General features: G+C 35.8%; 1 protein-coding gene across 1 annotated transcript in view; it reads left to right on the top strand.

The window, feature by feature from the left end:
* Nucleotides 1-2,019: 2,019 nt before the first annotated feature.
* LOC144453040 (G1/S-specific cyclin-D2-like) overlaps nucleotides 2,020-7,788 on the top strand; it is a 37,620-nt gene continuing 31,851 nt past the window's right edge. Inside the window, exon 1 of the mRNA XM_078144310.1 lies at nucleotides 2,020-2,078. The gene's annotated coding sequence lies outside the window, so the exon portion shown is untranslated. The remainder of the gene's footprint in view (nucleotides 2,079-7,788) is intronic.

Raw genomic sequence — 7,788 nt, 5'->3', positions numbered from 1 at the left:
CCAGGCCAGGCCAGGCCATGCCATGCTAGGCTAGGCTATGCTAGGCCATGCCAGGCCATGCCATGCCATGCTATGCTATGCCATGCTATGCTAGGCTAGGCTATGCTAGGCCATGCCAGGCCATGCCATGCCATGCAATGCAATGCCATGCTAGGCTAGGCTATGCTAGGCCATGCCAGGCCATGCCAGGCCATACTAGGCTAAGCTATGCTAGGCAATGCCATGCCAGGCCATGCTAGGCTAAGCTATGCTAGGCCATGCCATGCCATGCCATGCCATGCCATGCTAAGCTATGCTAGGCCATGCCATGCCAGGCCATACTAGGCTAAGCTATGCTATGCTATGCCATGCCAGGCCATGCTAGGCTAGGCTATGCCATGCCAGGCCATGCCAGGCCATACTAGGCTAGGCTATGCTACATTACAGCCAGTATATTGTAGCAATGGCTTCAAAGGGATATACATGTAGGGCTTATAGTTGAAATGACCGCTTTTTATTTTCTACAACAATGCTCTATTTTTTTAAAGGTCTCAGAACAGAACAATTAACAAGACAGTATTCAGATTTGGTGATATTTAGTTTTCTATTCACTGACATACTATTTGTGACTCATATACAATGTACATTTGAATAAAGTCATATGATTCAATAGAAAATGTCTGAATACAGTGCAAGGAAGTCAAAGACAAGAAAAATCTGGTAGAATTTGCAGTTTTTAAAACAGTTTGACTAACTTAGTAGTAAGGAACACGTCAAATTGCTGTATAGCTTTGGGATAATATACCATCTAAACTGATTTGAAGGTTTTAGATTAGTAAGTAGAGATTAAAATCTACAGATAGTACATGTATTATATTCATTTTGTTATGCTTTGATTGACAAGTTTATAATCTAAATTGTGTCAAAATTCTTAGGAAATTCAGCCAGTTTTTACTGATGGCTAATAGTCCTACTTATTTATGCTAACATTTTATTCAAATTGTTATAATTCATGTTTTGGAAGAAATTGTGTCAAAAAACCAGGTAACTCAGATAGCACACACCTGATGGTAACTATGACAACCTTTTGGATGTAGTAAAACATTACCTTATGCCTCATAAATAAAAACACACCAAATAGACATGTATATATACATTTTAAATAGCCTGTGCTTGTTTGGTTGCCAAGGTGATAGCATTGCTGTAAACTGCAAGGTTAGCTAGGCTAAGGACAGGAGTTCTTTATTAAGGTCTCAACCAGTGTTTCAAGCTACAATACAATCTGATTGTAATAGAATCACAGAGGGTCACTCCTTTAAAGGAAAATTCCCCAGCAGGTCCAGACATGCTACTATTTACACCTACAACACGTACTTTAGTTGGGTAACATTTGACATCAACTTTGTACAACTAATAGTATGTATCAGTGAAGGACACTTGTTTCTCACAAACTTAACTTGTCAGAAAATCATCTTGATAGACATCATATAGAGATATCTAATCTTGTCAACATAAAGTCTTATCTAGAAGTGATACTCTGTACCTTAGCATTCAATATTTTACATTTAGTGTGAGGAAAGACTGTGCCTTACATCGGCTTCATTCTTACAAGGCTAGAAGACATTAAAGAGGTTCACAATACATTGTCACTATCACAATTAAATAAAACATGTAAATTTTGTCTTTTTAATGGTAAACTTTTCCTTTAAAGATTGTCGGCAGTTTTTGTGTAAACTGAAAACAAGTTAGAACACATCTCTAAGATTTCAATTGTCATGTGCCAACAAGTCATTGTTTCTTTCATTTCAAGTAGGTCATTCCTGTGTTGCTGTAGGACACAGAGTCCCACCTACTTGTATTGTACACTGTGTGTATTGACGTCAGGTGAATAACATAGCTGCAGCTTACCCTGTGTTACCTGTGACACCGCTGTCAGCTACCAATCACACCCTGGCACACACACATACATACACACATAGATAGTCAGTCCACATTCCATCCAAGTCTCTCTCTGCAAGCTTCTGCTAGACTCAGATTGTGGTTTGTGGAGCCGTCCTTTCCCACCTGCCCCTACAGACATCCGTCCATATCAACTAAAAGTAAGTGTTTTTAGACATTTTACTTTGGACTTAGGACATATCAAATTTTTTAACAGCATATGTGTTAATTTGTTTGAATTTTGTGTAGAAAAAGTTAAAGCAATACATACATGCATACAAAGCATAGTTGTAACTAGCTTGATCTGACGTGCCTTTAAATTATCTGCAGTCAATTTAGAGTGCATACATTATATTACAATAAATGTTGGTGAATGGCATGTTTGAACTGAATAATTTAACATTGTATTTATACACCTGTATATTTCATACTGAAAATACGCTGTGTTGATAAGAAATTTCCCGCTAACTTTTATAGCGAGCAATTGATTGGTATGCATTGGGATCATGTGATAATAGCGGCCTGAATCTATCCAATAGAAATACCACGTGCCAACTAACTGTAAGTCTCAGCTGTCGCGTGCCAACTGTCGCAGTCGTAACTGTCATACCATAATTGACAATGTTCAAGTTTGATATCGTGCCAAATCGCAAGAATAGAAGCAATAACATCCGACGCGTGCCAGAGATAACATTTCATATGATAATAGTGGTCTGAGTCTACCAAATAAGAATGACCACGTGCCAATTGTCAGTCATAACTGTCACGTGCCGTGTTGTAATTGGAAATGTTCAAATTTGATATCGTGCCAAATCGCAAGAAAAGAAGTAATAACATCCGATGCGTGCCAGATAACATATCAAGGTTTGACATAGACCTATCCATTCAACACACACAAAATAAAACCAAACATTTCAAAACTATTTCTGGGCTTAGTTTGTAACAGTTACTAACGTTTCTGAAACTTTCAGTTAAAGTCACATATCAAACTTATCGTTCCCATTGCTAAGTTGTATGCAGGCTTACAGCAAATATACTGTGTTTGTGTCTTGGTCTCACAAATATGACAACAGAGAATATCATAACTTGTCAAATTTCAAAAGTTTCCAAGACTGGATCATACTGTGGTATAAAAAGCCAGATAGAAAGATGATAACTATACTTATAATATGTACAGTAGTCAGATTGTTTCAAAGTGTAATAACTTCATCTCATTACAATGTTTACACTTTGCTAAAATCTTTAAATCATATTTCACTGGAAGCCTGGACACATATCATGAAGTTATCAAGGTCCAGGACACTGCCGACAGCAAGCATCAGTTGCTAGGCGATAACCTTATATGCAAATGAGGGTGATAGATCTAAGCGTGGGAAGTTGCTATAGGAGCTATTGGAGATCTGACTGGCCAGGGTTTGGAATTATTTGCACAACGACAATGATCAGTTATGCTTGAATAGAGGAGTACAACCTAGCAATCAATTAATTGTCATCACCTCCAAACACACCCTACACACTCTGTTTTGTATACACCAAAAACAAATCATAAATGTTGCAAAGAGATGTGATTGATAATTTTTGTGCATTTTTAAGTTAATGGGTTTCAACACCAATTATCCAAATATCACATATAGTTTTATTAGCACATTTATTATTTTAGTCAACTGCACCAATTGCCACCACTGCATAGTACATTGATATAAGATATTATCTGACAAATTAGTAACCCTGACTTTGCATTGCTTTTCACATGGCAGTATAATATGTTGATTAGATTTTGTGGTTTAGGAATGTGCAAAGTATCCCCAGGGGCGGACTGTGTAAAGTGTTTAGTGAGACTGGCACATTGAAGTAGCAGTGAAAAGGTCACCTCAGGCAGTTTGTAGACAATAAACATCACAATACACCTGTAGATTCCATCACCTGCTGACATCATCATGACCCTTCACCTTTACATTGTTGGTTTGACCTCTGACCCTTTATTATTGGTATATGTCACCGCATACCTACTTGATATATGTTAATCAAAACCAAAATATTTACTAAGGACAGAGTTTATGAACAGTTAATCTTACCTCCCCTGTTTAACCAAATACCAACTGTTCAAAATTCTAATTTCTTCTACAACTTTTAAATGTTTTGACTTTATTTATAGTATCAAAATGTCAGATAAACAATGAAAGTGATAACTGACACTACAAGATAAATTTCCCAAATGTTTGTTTATGTGACTGATAGTACAACTTCTATCTATCACTTCATGTGAGGTCATGTCACACCTTTAATGTGTACACTATGTGGGCCAATTCAGGTGACCTATACAAATCTTGTTCATTTTAGGGTGTCTGGCTATATAGTACATATCCTTATCCCAAATCTCACCCACTCCTGACTCCCTAGCTTGAGGTATTTCCATCAATAAAGTAGAAAATGCAAGATATGTCATTTGTAGAGTACCATGAATGATGATGACAACACATTATTCTTTACATGAATCATAAACAGAATCAGTTCTTTCTTTTTTTAGCCTACGTGTAGACTATAGACTTAGGATCTATCACTACCTGTATAGACTATAGACTTGGGATCTATCACTACCTGTAGACTATAGACTTAGGATCTATCACTACCTGTAGACTATAGACTTAGGATCTATCACTACCTGTATAGACTATAGACTTAGGATCTATCACTACCTGTAGACTATAGACTTAGGAGCTATCACTACCTGTAGACTATAGACTTGGGATCTATCACTACCTGTAGACTATAGACTTGGGATCTATCACTACCTGTAGACTATAGACTTAGGATATATCACTACCTGTAGACTATAGACTTAGGATCTATCACTACCTGTAGACTATAGACTTAAGATCTATCACTACCTGTATAGACTATAGACTTAGGATCTATCACTACCTGTAGACTATAGACTTAGGATCTATCACTACCTGTATAGACTATAGACTTAGGATCTATCACTACCTGTAGACTATAGACTTAGGATCTATCACTACCTGTATAGACTATAGACTTAGGATCTATCACTACCTGTAGAGTATAGACTTAGGATCTATCACTACCTGTATAGACTATAGACTTAGGGTCTATCACTACCTGTAGACTATAGACTTAGGATCTATCACTACCTGTATAGAATATAGACTTATAATCTATCACTACCTGTAGACTATAGACTTAGGATCTATCACTACCTGTATAGACTATAGACTTAGGATCTATCACTACCTGTAGACTATAGACTTAGGATCTATCACTACCTGTATAGACTATAGACTTAGGATCTATCACTACCTGTAGACTATAGACTTAGGAGCTATCACTACCTGTAGACTATAGACTTGGGATCTATCACTACCTGTAGACTATAGACTTGGGATCTATCACTACCTGTAGACTATAGACTTAGGATATATCACTACCTGTAGACTATAGACTTAGGATCTATCACTACCTGTAGACTATAGACTTAGGATCTATCACTACCTGTATATACTATAGACTTAGGATCTATCACTACCTGTAGAGTATAGACTTAGGATCTATCACTACCTGTAGACTATAGACTTAGGATATATCACTACCTGTAGACTATAGACTTAGGATCTATCACTACCTGTATATACTATAGACTTAGGATCTATCACTACATGTACCTGTAGACTATAGACTTAGGATCTATCACTACATGTACCTGTAGACTATAGACTTAGGATATATCACTACCTGTATAGACTATAGACTTAGGATCTATCACTACATGTATAGACTATAGACTTAGGATCTATCACTACCTGTATAGACTATAGACTTAGGATCTATCACTACATGTACCTGTAGACTATAGACTTAGGATATATCACTACCTGTAGACTATAGACTTGGGATCGATCACTACCTGTAGACTATAGACTTAGGATCTATCACTACCTGTATATACTATAGACTTAGGATCTATCACTACCTGTAGAGTATAGACTTAGGATCTATCACTACCTGTAGAGTATAGACTTAGGATCTATCACTACCTGTAGACTATAGACTTAGGATCTATCACTACCTGTATATACTATAGACTTAGGATCTATCACTACATGTACCTGTAGACTATAGACTTAGGATCTATCACTACCTGTAGACTATAGACTTAGGATATATCACTACCTGTATAGACTATAGACTTAGGATCTATCACTACCTGTATAGATTATAGACTTAGGATCTATCACTATCTGTATAGACTATAGACTTAGGATCTATCACTACATGTACCTGTAGACTATAGACTTAGGATATATCACTACCTGTATAGACTATAGACTTAGGATCTATCACTACCTGTATAGACTATAGACTTAGGATCTATCACTACATGTACCTGTAGACTATAGACTTAGGATATATCACTACCTGTAGACTATAGACTTGGGATCGATCACTACCTGTATAGACTATAGACTTAGGATCTATCACTATTTCACTATTATAACTATCCTAACTGACATTTTGATTTTTAAAATTAAATTGGTTTGTCTTTCCTTGTCAACACACAGACAGATTTCACATTCCAAAAGCACTACTGAACTTCAGTACAGTTCTCAAAACAAAAATAAAATAAAATAATATTACAAGATTTAAGGGTCTTAGACCATATTGTTATCATTGCTTTTAAAAACTAATTTGAAAACTATTTACCTATGATGGTTTTCAAATGGTATAAAATATTGTAACATGTCGGGTAGTATTGACTAGAAGCTAATCCTTCTACTCTATGATTAATTGTATGTGTACAAAGTTTAACAAATCTACAAGTGCAAAGTACAGATTACAGTTACATTCTAGTACAGGTTGGTAAGTCTGCTCAAAATACAGATTTACATTCTATTCTAGTACAGCTTGGTAAGTTAAAGCACAATTCATGTAAATTTCAGTACAAGTCAACAAAAAATGTCTAGAGTATTGAAAGAATTTGACCTGACCTGCCCAATGTAATAGATTAAAAAACGAAAGTAGAAAACCAGGCAACAAATAAGTAGAATCTAGGGTCTGTGTGAAGCACCGTATAGTTGCATAACATTCACCTTCAACACATATTGGTTTATACCTTGTTAGGACTAGGTATAAAAAAGGACCTCAATTGAAATTTAAATGACGAGGGTGTGATGAATATGTCTTGAAAAGACATCATTGTACATTACTAAATAGACAAGAAACACTCACAAACCTAGCAGTTCTTTACACTATATTTGTAAAGGGTGGTAAGTAGGTAAAATGTACCTGGGTTCTCCAGGTTTTTACCATGTTTCCCCAACATATTTTGTGTGACATGTTGTACTACGGAATATCATACTACTATACATAAATGCAGGACAGTTGACAAATACTGTAGTGTCAACTGGTGTGTTACAACATGCAATGTAAACAAAACAAAAACTACCCACTTTGTGTTATTAACTGTAATTGGGTGCAATTGTTCCTTTGCAAATTATAACACAGAGGAATGTGATTAGCTATGCCATGATTTAATATATTCTGTACACACAGTGACTCTTTCATTGAAATAACTGTTTTTCAAGTCTTCACAGGTTATGTGTACATAACTCATTTTAACATCAACATTTTTCTAAGATTTACTCAACTGATGTGTTAGAGATTAATGTGGTACAGGGTGAAATCGTTCAATCTGATAATATTAGACTTATCTTTTTGGGAGAATGAAATTACCAAAATCTTCAAGATATAATAAATCATCTTCAAGACATAATAAATCACACATCAACAGAATTCTTTTAATCACCAATATTTCAATCACATCTTTCAATCCAACAAAAAAAGAGGAATAACTTG

This window comes from Glandiceps talaboti, chromosome 23, assembly GCF_964340395.1.
Source record: "Glandiceps talaboti chromosome 23, keGlaTala1.1, whole genome shotgun sequence".
Classification (NCBI taxonomy): Eukaryota; Metazoa; Hemichordata; class Enteropneusta; family Spengelidae; genus Glandiceps; species Glandiceps talaboti.
Note: the sequence above shows the minus strand (reverse complement) of the source record. Positions and strands in the feature narration are given on the sequence as shown.